Below are 13282 nucleotides of genomic sequence, written 5' to 3' on the forward strand. Positions count from 1 at the left end.
ATGGAGAAAGACTCATTAATGAAGTTGTTGCTTTTATTTTTTTTTTGTAATAACATTTATCTTTTATTGGTCCTTGCTGTGTCTTAAGCACCTACATCCATTTCATTCTCACACCTCTACACCCATTTTACAGGTGAATAATTGATATAAGGTCATGTCCAAGGTTTTCCAGCTAGAGCTGTCTGGCTCCAGAGCTGAGCTTTTGTCCACTGCACTAGCCTGCCTCTCTTGTTTGGTATCTACACTCTTGGGACTGCCCAGGCTGGTGTGTAGGAGACAGGTTTCCTCCCTTGATGGCAAACAATGATTCATTCTCATGACTTAGACGAGGCAGATCTAGCTTGTGGGGGAACCATTTACAAGCTTATCACCCTGGGAAACTCAAATAGACTCTCTTCCTATTATCCTCTCTGTACTTTTATTTCAAATTATTCTTACAGTAGCTAGTAGCAGAATCAAAGGAATAATTATGTGTGCTGATTGGGGGCTGAGACCTAAAAGTATTTAACTCTTTTTTTTATCTACCAACTTGTGGGTTGCATCTGAATGTATCAACTTAACTGAAAATATTTTTTTAAAATCTGATTTTAGTTAACAATTTCAACTTTGTTCACTAAACCATTTGCCTCCAACATGGAGGTCAATAGATGAACCTGAAATTTATTTACAAGACATAACTTTTAAAAGGACTTTGGCCTGGAAATCCAAAGGCCTGGGTCCCCTTTCTGGAGTTGCCACTTATTAACATGTAATGTTAGGCAAATCCACTTAACTTTGCTGAACCTTAGTTCTTTATCTCTAAAATAAGAATAATGATATCTTCCCTGCCTAATGCACAGAGATTCCATAGTAGGGAATTTGTTATTAGAAAGTGCTTTGTAAACCTCAAAGTGTTTTACAAGGATAAGATATTAGGCAAGATGAAACAAAATGCTCAAAAACTCAACAGTGGAAAGGAGATGTTCATCGGGCCCCACACAAGAGGTTCACCAAGGGTTGAATCATGAGGAAAGTTGTATCTCTCACATTGGTTTCTTTTCTTTTCTTTTCTTTTCTTTTCTTTTCTTTTCTTTTCTTTTCTTTTCTTTTTTTTTTTTTTTTGAGACAGAGTCTCGCTTTGTTGCCCAGGCTAGAGTGAGTGCCGTGGCATCAGCCTAGCTCACAGCAACCTCAAACTCCTGGGCTCAAGCAATCCTCCTGCCTCAGCCTCCCGAGTAGCTGGGACTACAGACATGAGACATGCGCCACCATGCCGGGCTAAGTTTTTCTATATATTTTTAGTTGTCCAGCTAATTTCTTTCTATTTTTAGTAGAGATGGGGTCTCGCTCTTGCTCAGGCTGGTTTCGAACTCCAGACCTTGAGCGATCCGCCTGCTTGGGCCTCCCAGAGTGCTAGGATTACAGGCGTGAGCCACCATGCCCAGCTTCACAATTGGTTTCTTGTCTTAGCTTTAGGGGTGTCAGTCGAAACTGGGTCTCCAGCTGGATCCATGATGATCTTCAACCCTCTGATTTCCAGGAAACCAATCTTGATTCTCATCTAAACTGAGTACTTCGCTCTGAGAGGAGAAATAGCATGAAAATTAGGTGATTCCTTGACACTAGAGAATCCAGGGACCTGCATGCTAATTGGGTAAGCAGACTAAAAAGTAGAGAATTGATTGTATACCACTTCCTTGGTTACAGGCACAGAGATATGGCAATGGAATGAGAGATAGGAGGAAACATAGATGTCGATTATGTATGAAGTTATAGGCACCCCAACTCGTGAAAGTCAATCCCAGTTCCAACAGAAATTAGCTTCTGAACAGCCTAGACAGTGCCCAGGACAGAGTGAGCATTCACTCAATACAATGTGATTTGATGGTGATGGTGACTGTCCTTGATCTGTTTCTTTTCTCCTTGGCTACAGGGTTTCCAGAGATATGTGCAGATGTAAGCTAGTAGTTCCCAGAAAGAAGACTGAAGGAGCTGGTGCTGGCACCTTCTCCCCGCCCTCTCGACCCCCCACTCCCACCCCCCATCCCCCGACCCACACAGTCAGGCTTGGGAGACTGGAAGGGTTTCACTTCCGCCTGGCTGCAGGAACCACAAGTTACAGAGTAGGTCGGAATTGGAATAATCACAGTCAAAATACACCCAGATGCTCTCACATACCCAGACGCGCGCGCATCCCCGGGCCATGGGGCGCACGTGAACCCACACCCCGCGCACCCAGCCCTGCCTCTCGCCAGAGCATCCTCAGCAGCTGCCACAGAAGCAGCCTCCTCCTTCTCCTCTTCCTCCTCCTCCTAACGCCGCCGTCGCCGCTGTGATCTCCCATTCCCTCTCATCCTCCTTCCTCCTCCAGTTCCTGCTCCTCCTCCCATCCCCGGCTCCTCCTGCCCAGCGGCGAAGGGCAGAACCCTCGGCAGCGGCTCCCCTTCGCTCGGACCACGAAGAGGCTGGAACAGGTCTGTGCTGGGGGCGCTTTGTTGCGGGCTGCTGGAGCTCCCGTGGCTCCAAGAGCCGCCGGGAGGGGACGGGGCGGACGTGAGGGTAGATTATTTCTCAGTTTTCAGTCTTGCTCTATGTATAGATGGGGGGCGATAGGGTGGGAAGGCAGTTGGGTCCCTCTGCCAATTCGCCGTCCCTCTTGGTTCATGGCGAGGGAGCGCTGAAGCTGCCCGGACTCCTGCCCCCGCCCACCCCTAGAGCTCTCTTTCTTTGCGTCCCCACTCCCTGTATCCGCTTCCCAGGGCTGAGCTTTCTCTTGTTCTGGGAGCTCAGGGATGGGGGCGGGGAGCGATGGATGGAGTTGATCCAGCCGGGCACCTGGGTGCATGGGGCTTTGTTACACACAACAAAAACCAGTCCTCACCAGCTTCCAGCTCCAGGCTAGGCTGCAGTCTGCCGGCGGTGTGGGGTGTGGGCCGGGCAGACTAGGGAAGTGAGAGAATGTGAGGGGGCACTCCCTGTGTGTTACTGGGCACACAGGAATGCAGTGTTGTGCGCCGGAGAGATGGCTTGGATTTTGTGTAAGATTCAGTGTGAGTTGGAGTGGTGTGTGTGTGTGTGTGTGTGTGTGTGTGTGTGTGTGTGTGTGCGCGCGCGCGCGCCATGGGGCTGGGCTACTCTTGGCATTACATGTCCTTGGGTCTCATCCCATGCCAAGTCAGACTGCAGCAACACGCAGGTGGATCAGGTCCAACCTGTTCTGCCCACATTGGAAGGGTAATAATGGTTTCAAAGTGATGGAAATCCCCCCAACTGGGGCTATTACTTAGTACTTTCTGGATGTGAAATTTTGAGCCAGGTTGACCAAGCCTTACTCGACATCGTTATTGTTCTCCCAAAGATGCCCAACTTTCTTAGCAGGTTTTCCTCTCTCAGCCAATGAGGATGCAAAGCTCCCACAGTGATCCCTGCACTGCCTTCCCTCAACCCCCTTTAATTAGTGGATCCTCTTGTCATGTCTTCCTTACTGCAGAGAAGTTAGTGGTGTGCTGGGATGTAGCTGTGTGTTTGGAGAAAAAAGAGTAAAAACTAAATGCACTTACGTATTAGCCATGAATTTGGTTTAGGGGCATTTTTATTTTTCTTTGAACCATAAGGTGTGAACTGGTGTGGTCATTTTGTTTTTAATCAAAATAATCAATAAAAATGAACAAAACTACTAAACCTTCTCTTTGAAATTTTTATTTGTGGTTTTAATAAAGCATTGTTTTTCAGGGTCCAAAATATACAGTTAAGGATAGTGATTAGTGAACAGCTGATATTTATTGCATACCTTCTATGTGTTAGTAGCAATGTTAGGTATTGGAAGTAAAGAAATGAATAAAACATCATCTCAGCTCTCAGGGATTGCACAGTCTGGTATGCAAGATAGAGCATGTAAACAGACAATTAGAGTAGAGTATGACAAGGGGCAGGCAGGGTATTGTGGAAGCATGGGGGAGGGGTGCCTCACTGGGAAGAGGTTTGTGATCAAGAAAGTCTTCATGGGCAAGGTGACATTTGAGTCCAGTCTTGAAGGTTGCTAAGTGGAGAATGGTATCCTAAGTTGAAGGAACAGCATGTATAAAAGCAGAAAGGTCATAGTTAAATAAGACTGCAGGTAGTCTTTGGAAGTGTGATGGTTAAATTCTCAACAAACTTAAGAATGAGTCTCTCTGAACTGGAATGACAATTAATGAATGGTAAATTTAAAAAAAGCCAGTATTGCAGATAGATAAGGATCAGAATACATCTCTATCTTAAGAAACATCTAGCTCATTTATTAATATTAGTGTGTTTTGCTTTAAGCAAATCTGATATATGTAATTGTGAGTCTACAAAGCAAATGATCTAAATGGACAGTATTCACAAAATTGCAGAATTTGTTGCTTTACAAAAGGATTCATAATCAGACCACCTTAATTAACAGTGCCACTCTGACCTTTACAGTGAATTTTTTAAATAAAAAATCATTTATACAGAATTTGCACATAGCCAATGCACGGGTAAAGACAGGTATACCTGCATTACACTTGCTTTTTACACCCAAAGTTACCAATTTCAGTGCAGGCATTTTCCCTCATGCTGTGGATATTTCATAAATAGTAAAGGAAAAGGTGAAAATTATAGTAATAAATTTAAATCCAATGACTGTGATCTTTTATCATTCAAATTGTGTATAAAATACAAATTAATGAGGACAGGCTCTTCAGGGACTCTTACATTTTAGGTACTTTTAGTAGTGTCACTGGTAATTAACAATAGCACAAGATTTCTGTGCTGCATGTTAGTTTTGAAATGGATATATAATGACTACTCTAATACTCATGCAATTAAGCCAGAACAGGGGCACATTCTGAGTCTCCTATTTTGTTGTGTTGGTGCTGATTGCATACACAGGCTGATGAATGGCACTGGGAGTGAGACTAAGAGATTGATGATTTCTACTGGAAGAGCCTGGTGGGCACAAAATTATGCTAGTTAAGAGTGTGAGCTCTGAGAATGTGGATCAGCATCCTGAGCACCTCCCAACTTAAATGAAGACCAAAAATAACACTGGGTTCTATTTGAAAGGAATGTCAGCAGAAGTGGATGGGCTTGAATTGACTTCATTCCTAGTCTGGCCATTGCCCTGTTGCAGAGGAGATGATGGCCTAGGGTCCTTTGGGTGCATCAAGATCCTTTGTTCACTGGATGTCAATACCAGATGTTATCAGCCAATATCTCTAAGATATATCCCCTACAGCTTGGGCTAGAATAAAATTGATCTGTCTGTTGTGCTGATACTCAGATCAGTCTAGTGGCTAGATCAGTGCTTCCCAATGTGGGTTCCAGAAAAGACTAGTGCCACAGAATGTTAGTCTCTCTCTCACAAAGGGCACACACACACACACACACAGTTTTGTGGCCAAGTTAAGTTTGGGAAATTCTTGCTTAAACAGAAACGGTTTGTTTACTACAGGGCTTTAAAAACCTTTACTAGACTAATGTAGATTGTGACTCTCCAGGAGAATAAAATATGCAGCATTTCTCAGATGCATTTGCCCACAGAACCTGGTGCTTCAACAAGCATTTGGCTAGACTGGTGTCGAGAGAAACATTTTGTGGGCAATGCTGGGCAAGAGCATTCTCCACCCAGCTTAGAGTTCAGATGTGGCTGGCATCTTGCTGGGTAAACTTGGATGACTGGCTTTGCCCCTCCAGGCTTTCCTTCCTTCTCCCATCTGTAAAGTGAGGCTGATAATAATCATGGCTCTTACTGTGATGGTGTGATGACAACTAAGATAATATCTCTGCAAGTCCTTTGAGCTGCCTGGAAGAAAGGCTCTATCTAAACTCAAGGTTATTATGAAAGGGAAGTGAAGAATTAAGGCAATTATCCTGATAATTCAGGCCCCAATCCTGTGTTTCTGCTGACTTATTGGGCAGACTGCCTCAGTTCTTTCCTCTGCTTTGACTGCAAAGACCTATCCTCATTCAACCTTGGGTGAGTCAGTTTTCTAGGTTTATTTCCTTTCACATCCTGAAAATTTCAGTGTGGCCTTTAATTTCCTGGTCCAGAGGTATCATCAGTACAGCCTTTAGAAAAAGCCCATCAATCTGAACACACCCTGCTGACCAGAGAACCCTGGAGGTGGGAATTAAGTTTAGTTGGAAAGTTGCTTTTATCCTTCAGACCCATTATCATTCAGAAGCAGTTCCAAGGGACTATCTTGGAAGCTAGCTGTTGCAGGGTTCATCTCCAGTGGCCCCAGTGCCCAATCTGGGCTCAAGTCCTGTTTGCAAGAGAGGATTCTTGGACACAAATTTCAGGGGTCCATTTCATCAATGGGAAGCTGAGACCATCTTTAAGGAAATTTAAAGGTAAAGGAAATAGCACTCTTGTGACTATTGATCCTTCTGGGTTCTCTTGACTCCTATTAATTCCTTGGACCTCTTTGCTTTACACACTTCCTTGTAAGGAGAATGGAGCTCTTGTGAATTAATGGCTAATAATCATTGCAAACTGGCTTTAGGGTAGAGACTGATATGGAGGCATTTGAGTTCCTGGTTCTAGAGTGCTCTGTACACAGATCAGGCCTTTTTTGCAAGAATGCAGTAAGCTCTAGTTACAGTAGGAAGGATTTCTGTTAGCCACAAGAGAGAACTGTGTGACTTGAAGACTGTGTGATGCTGGAAAGTGAGAGTGAAGTCATTGTCTATTCTGGAGAGCTTGGGAGATGCCTGTCCTATGGGACAGATTCATAGAATGGTAGAGCTGCAAGTACCTTTAGAAGTTCCTCTGGTACAAACCTTTTGTTTGAATGAGGAAAATGAGAACCAGAGAAGTGGAGTAGCCTAAGGTCACACAGCTACCAAATGACAGAATAGAAGTCACTGTAACAGCTAAAACTCAGATCTGTCACCTCCTAGAGCTCCTCTGTTAGACCTAGCCCTCTTCTTGTATAGTTTGGGGGAATGTGAGTTGGGTCATTGAGTGGGACTTGGAGTTCATGTCCAGCCCTGAGGTGTGTGGGCTCTCACATGGCAACTTTAACAGAGGGACAGGTTTCTGGTGGAGCCCAAAAGGCCATGTTTCTCCTTCTTTCTCTCCATTCCTCTTGAATGTACAGTTGTCTGGCTCACCAAGCCAAGCAGCTGTTTGAAAACCTGAGGATTGGGTAGGTGTTCTGCCCTAAATTCTGAGGGGATGATTCAGTCATCCTAGTCGCTCTACCTTGGTGGTTATTAATTAACCTTTTTGTGGGCCAAGGGCCCCCTTGAAAATCTAATGAAAGCTACTGATGCACTCCCCAGAGCCTTCATCCACTAACATGTGCATGTAATTTCAGGGCTGCATAGGTCCACAGCTCCTGCTCTGCTTGTGGTCGGTGTTGCTACACAACCTGGGGTCACTGGGAGATGCTTCCTAAATACATAAGGTTCCCAGAGGTGAAATTGTCAACCTTAATTTGGAGGGGATTGGAAATACTGGAATGAACTTTGTGCCAAATAGACTGGTGGAGGGGGAGTTAGAGTGGAATTTCTTTAGGATAAAAGACTGGGATTGAATTCTGAACTTGAGGTAAAAACAGAAAAGGAATTTAACTAAGCTAATTATGCCTCCTTCCCCCAACCTTATGAACCCAAGTGGGAGGGGTGGAGGTGGGGAGAAGGCATGATAGGAAGACTGGTGGGAGATTTGGGAGGATGGGAGAGGGGATCAGTCCAGAAAGTGTGGCAATCATGCCATATTTGAGTGAAATAAAAACTCTTCCAAAAGAATGGGACAACTCTTCCACCTCTCTCCAGCATTTCTTACCCTTGTTTAACCTCTAAATAGCAAAATCTCATTGTTTTGGGTATTAGAAGTTGACTTAGATGCTGGAACACCATGTCCTTGAAAAGGACATCTTTAGATGCTGAGAGTGGGAGCTGGACGTTGTAGTGGAGTGGCACAGCACACATCACTTCTTGTTTAAAAAGATTATTTTTATTATCAAAAGAATGCATGCTCATTCATGCTTGTAAAAATAGAAATATGAAGTAGAATGTTCCTGGCCTCTCCAACCCTGATTCCTGACCATGTCCACAGTTCAGTATGTATCATATTGTGTATGGTTTTATGGCTCTTCATATATGTATTCATGTGCATAAAATAATAAGATGCAACTATATACTGTTCTACAACATGCCTTTTACTGAACTATGTATCTGGAGGTCTTGTCCTGCCAGTATACATCTAGCTATTTCATTTTTTGTAATAAGTACATAGTATTCCATTATATTATTGTGTCATAATTTCTTTAATCCAGCCTTTTGTTGATACATTTTTATATTATTTCTAATTTTTTTGCATATTGAATATTGGTGCAGCATGCCTCTTTGTACTTGCATCTCTGCATACTATTGAAAGCGTTTTTGTCATGTAAGTTCACAGTAGTAAAGTTACTGGTTCAAAGAGTTCGGTTTGCACATCTCTGATTTTAATAGAGCCTGCCAAGTCGCCCTCTAGGAAGGCTATAGCAATTTACATTCCCACCAACAATGGCCATTTCTCCACGCTCTTCCTCACCAATTTCAGATATTATTGATCTTTTTAATCTTTGACAATGTGAAGACTGAAAAAAAAATTTCTTTTTTCCCTTTGCATTTCTTTGAGTACTAATGAGGTTGAGCATCTTTTCATATGTTTATTGGCCATCTGTATTTCTTCTTCTGTGCTGCCATTTCATAGCCTTTGCCTGTTTTCCTATTGAGTTGTTCTTTTTTGTTTTGGTAACTGGGATCTCTTTATATATTTTGGATAGTAACTATTTAACTGTTATCTGTGTTGAAAATACATTAAGAAGGTTATTTGTCTTTTAACTTTGGTTTGGGTATCTTTCATGGTAGAGAAATATTTATGATTTTAAAAATCATAGTTGTCAATCTATTCCTTTATGCTCACACAAACAATGGGATGATTGGACATCCATGCAATATATATATATATATATATATATATATATATATATACCAGTTAGCCTGTTATTTTTTAAAGATAACTTCCCAGGATTAGATTTGTTCAGTTAATTTTTTTCTAGATATTGACAAATTGCTTTCTAAAATGTTTATACCAATTTACACTCCAACTACAATGTATAAAAGCACATTTTTGTCTCCTCTTGATATCTTCTGAAAATTCAGGATTTGGTTCTTAAATCAACAGCTAGGCTGGAATTCATATTTGAGACTAGGAAAGGCTAGGATCAGAAATCCCTAACTGCACATGGAACACATGTAATACATGTTTCACCTTCATTTATTTAAGCAAACATGCTTTTTAATTCATTTTTAGCTACAACTGTGTCGAAAGCATTTTCCAATATCAAATCTCTCTAAATTCACTGTGAAATGAATGGCCATTTAGGGTCATCTCTGCTGACAGCAGCCATAGCAGCAGGCAATAACAGACTAACTTTAGAGCTCTACTTTGTCTTAAGACACCTGGAAAAGAACTACTGCTGCATCTTCACCGATTTCTGAGGTCAGCTAGATTGGTTCCAGAATTTTCCAGAGGCTGAGTGATGAGTAGGAATCAGCTTCTCTCAAACTTGGCTTCCTGCAAAGAGGACTAGTTTCAGGTCCTCCCATGAGAAGTTATTCTAACAGAAATAAACAGTGATGTCACCCTCTGCAAAGGCAATAGTGTGCAAACAGGTACAGGTGTAGCTTTTCCCCTTATTCTGCCTGGGCTTGCTTCATCTTATTGTATCTCTTTTCTGCCAACATCCACATATGGTCGAGGGGATTTTGGTGTTTGCTTAAGGCCAAGGTTAGAGTGTATGGATTAGGAAAAGATGGAAATCTGAGTGGTCATTTTGTGTGGCTAAAAATGTCTTTTTTCTGAAGAGCACAGTAGCAACCTTAAAATCCTTTTGGGGTGGCAGAGCAATGGGGAAGCATGAAAGAGTGGTGACAGTTATTGCTTGCCAATTTTACAGATGAACATATCTGGGAAGGAGAAATGCTCTAAGAGTTGGACCTTGCTGGAAAAGGCTCCTGACATATCTCCTAACACTTGCTAGCTAAAAATTTGGCAACTTCTCGCCCCTAGGGATAGATATGAGTGCCTTTAAATTGAAGTTTCCTTATCTGTTAGATTTAAGAATGCTCTTTGTACTTATCCATCATTTACTTTACCTAGTGTGGTCCTGGCACAGCCCACCCCTGGGATGCTTTTGAGCTGTCAGAAGATGGGTGGGTTATTGTCCCCAAAGGAATAATTTGGATTACTTGAACTATTGACAATTATGAATTGTGGTTTCCCATTTACCTCAAAATCTTGGTATTTGGCAAATGGCTTTAGATCCTATCTAATATTTGTGCTTTTTTTCCTTTTAAGTGTTGGTACTAGAGTGAGGATAGTTCATAGAAGAACTTATGGCCAGATAATAAAATAATTAATCTTTGCTGCCTTGAAAAAAATAATTTTAGTTGTTATGCTAATAACTGTCCCATTTTAAAGCTGGGGTATATCTTCTTTGATGCAATTTAAAACTGAAACATCAAATATGGTCTGTATACATAAATTATATGATACATTTCTCCTTTATTATGGTCAGAAGAGGAAGGGCCATCTTTTCTTTTTAAAACTATGCTTGGTTCTTTCAGCAGAAGTGAGGATTCTTGTGGGTGTTTTTCATTATTGAATTATTCTGCATAGGTAACATTGCTTTTGAATTCTGATTAGAACCAGGAGGGTACATCTGTCACCATACTTAATCCAAAAAGGAAAATCTCATTAAAGAAGAGACAAAAAGAGTTGGCAAATGGAGCTTACAATGAATTGTGAGGCAGACATCCTGGGTTCCAGTTCTGGTTTTGCTACTAATTAACTGTATGACCTTGGACAAGTGCTTAAGTGTCCCTGAGCCTCAGATTCCTCACATGTAAAATGAGGGCATAGATGACCCATATTATAGTTCCTTCAATTTAAACAAAGCATTCTCATCTCCAAAGTCGAATTTTGCTTTAGAATCATTTGGGGATACTTTAAAAAAACATATTGAAGGCTCCACCTTAACCAACGGAATCTGAAACTTCCAAGAGTAGACCTAGGAAATTTGTTAACTAGGTTCTTAGGTGATTTGGAAGAAAACTAGAAGCCTTTCCCAAGATAAGTTTCAGGAGGCAAGATCTCCTGGGTTTTTTGTCCTGAGAGAATGACACCATTTTCTAAAGTGAGGAAGTCCATGTTCACCCAGTAGCCCTGCCTTAGAAATCTATAAAATGAGACTGTGCTTGCCGAGGCCAGGTTTTGACTTAGTTCCCTGGTGCTGGTTCCTGCAGAGGTGAGTGGAAAGCAGAGTGTTCTTTTTAATAAAGCAACTGTGGATGAACAAACTGACTAGTCATTGAATCATGAGCATATTTCAGGTCTTTTGGCACAATACCTGCAGTAGAAGCATTACTGACACAGGACAAAGTGATTTCTCTAACTCTTAGACCATTTTGGCCCAAGCTTTCCTTTGAATCCCTTTTCAAGTTTCTATTCCTTCTTTGGCTGTTTTCAACTCTTGCTTCTCTTCTCTTCATTAAACTCACAGTGTTGTAGTAGGTTTCTCCTGCTTGCTACAGTCTACCTTTTCATGCTACCCTCCCCTCACTACATTTTAAATACCTTTTCCCTATTCTTCACCCTCTCCCTTGATCGCATCATTGATTCTGTCTGCTTTAGCCATAGGCACTCTTTCCATACCATCTTGCCCTCTAAATGCCAAAAGGAAAGGAGTTAGCACTAATGTACACTCATTTGCCCCTTGTGTTCCTTCAGCCCTTCACTTCATTATGGGGAAGTTGGAGCTAGGGAAATGCTTCTCCAAGGCAAACTTTCCGAGACAGTACGTTTTCCTTTTTATATACAACTTACATTTAGGAAGCATTTGCTGTATGCCAGATATTGCATTACTTTCTTTGCATGTGTTCTCTCATTTAATCACCTCTACAACTGTATTAGATGAGAATGGTTAGCATTTCCATCTTACAGAGGAGGATACTGAGGCTCAGAGCAGGTAAGTCATTTGCACAAGTTCATTCAGCTGGTGAGTAGCAAAGTGAATCTGCCTGTCTGGTCCTGGGGCCTGAATGGTAAAGAGTATTCTGCTATTAAGGGCTCCCCATGGTAATAAGACTGTGTTACACCAGAGCGGAATGTATTAAGCAACAGATTTTCTTGGGTGTGACCTGTCTGGGCCTTGAAGTAACTGTAAACACCAGGAAAGAAAGGGTGGGGGATTCATTTTAATGGCAGTAAAGTGTTGCCAGAGTTATTATGTATCATCATAGGGGTGAGGCTAGATTAGTTTGATTCTTGAGAATTGATAACTGAGTAAACCCGTAAATATTGGCATTGAGAGATGAATTCCTGAAACCTCTGTGTATTGCTAGTTTCATAGATCATGGGAATGTGAAACATACTTTTGTTTTCCTCCTCCTACTCCCATCATGAGGCTGGTGCCAAGGTACAGACAACTTCTGGGAGGTAGAGAGTGACTTCCTGGATGCTCTCAGCTGAAAGGGACTGGGTGGGGAGAGACAAGGGGAGAGCCCAGAATAGGGTGAATAACTGTCTTATTAGATTGGATTATTGGGTTTCAGGTGACTAGAGTTCTTCTTGCTTGAGTCTCATTATCAAACCTGCAGCTTGCAGCGAGCGGTATTTGGCATTTGCCAACACAGACTCATCGAACTAGGATTGATAGGATTCAAACTCATGAGCACAACAAAACCATGCACTGCAATTTCCAGAATATACCTACAGGATCGAGTCCATTCCCAAACCCTAACCTAATGCCCCTTTTGAAGGAGCCCAGCTTTTCACTTTGACTCTAGCGTAGGACATAGAGCAATTGAACATTGCTGCACAAGAAACAGACCATATGTTTTCTTTCTCTTGGCTCTTTCTTAGAAAGATCTTGGAGTGGCTAGAATTTCTCTAAAAATCCCCTTCCAGTTAGAGCCCTCAGAGGACGACTTGAACACATTTTCTGCAGTGTCTGCCCCCTTTATGGTCATTTCCAGTCATGAGAGTCAATAGGCATCAAGAAACCAAGCTCTTGTAAGGCCTCAGTTGTTTGCTTTATGTCTAATGCCAGACAAATCACTCTGCTTCTCTAGGCCTCAGTTCTTTCATCTGTGATGATCCTGATTCTCCCTTCTCCATGGAGATATTGGAGCAATCACATCACAAAAATGGACTACTTTGAAAGGCAAATGGTCCAAGATATACGAATGTGAGTGTCTTCATGTTTTCCCTGGCAAAAGAGATGTTTTGGAGGAAAAA

At 42.0% G+C, this 13282-nt stretch overlaps 1 protein-coding gene across 1 annotated transcript in view; it reads left to right on the plus strand.

Annotated features, from left to right (window-relative positions):
* The first annotated feature begins 2179 nt into the window (after window positions 1-2179).
* PAK3 (p21 (RAC1) activated kinase 3) overlaps window positions 2180-13282 on the plus strand; it is a 254528-nt gene continuing 243425 nt past the window's right edge. Inside the window, exon 1 of the mRNA XM_075999452.1 lies at window positions 2180-2453. The gene's annotated coding sequence lies outside the window, so the exon portion shown is untranslated. The remainder of the gene's footprint in view (window positions 2454-13282) is intronic.

This window comes from Microcebus murinus, chromosome X (assembly GCF_040939455.1).
Source record: "Microcebus murinus isolate Inina chromosome X, M.murinus_Inina_mat1.0, whole genome shotgun sequence".
Classification (NCBI taxonomy): domain Eukaryota; kingdom Metazoa; phylum Chordata; class Mammalia; order Primates; family Cheirogaleidae; genus Microcebus; species Microcebus murinus.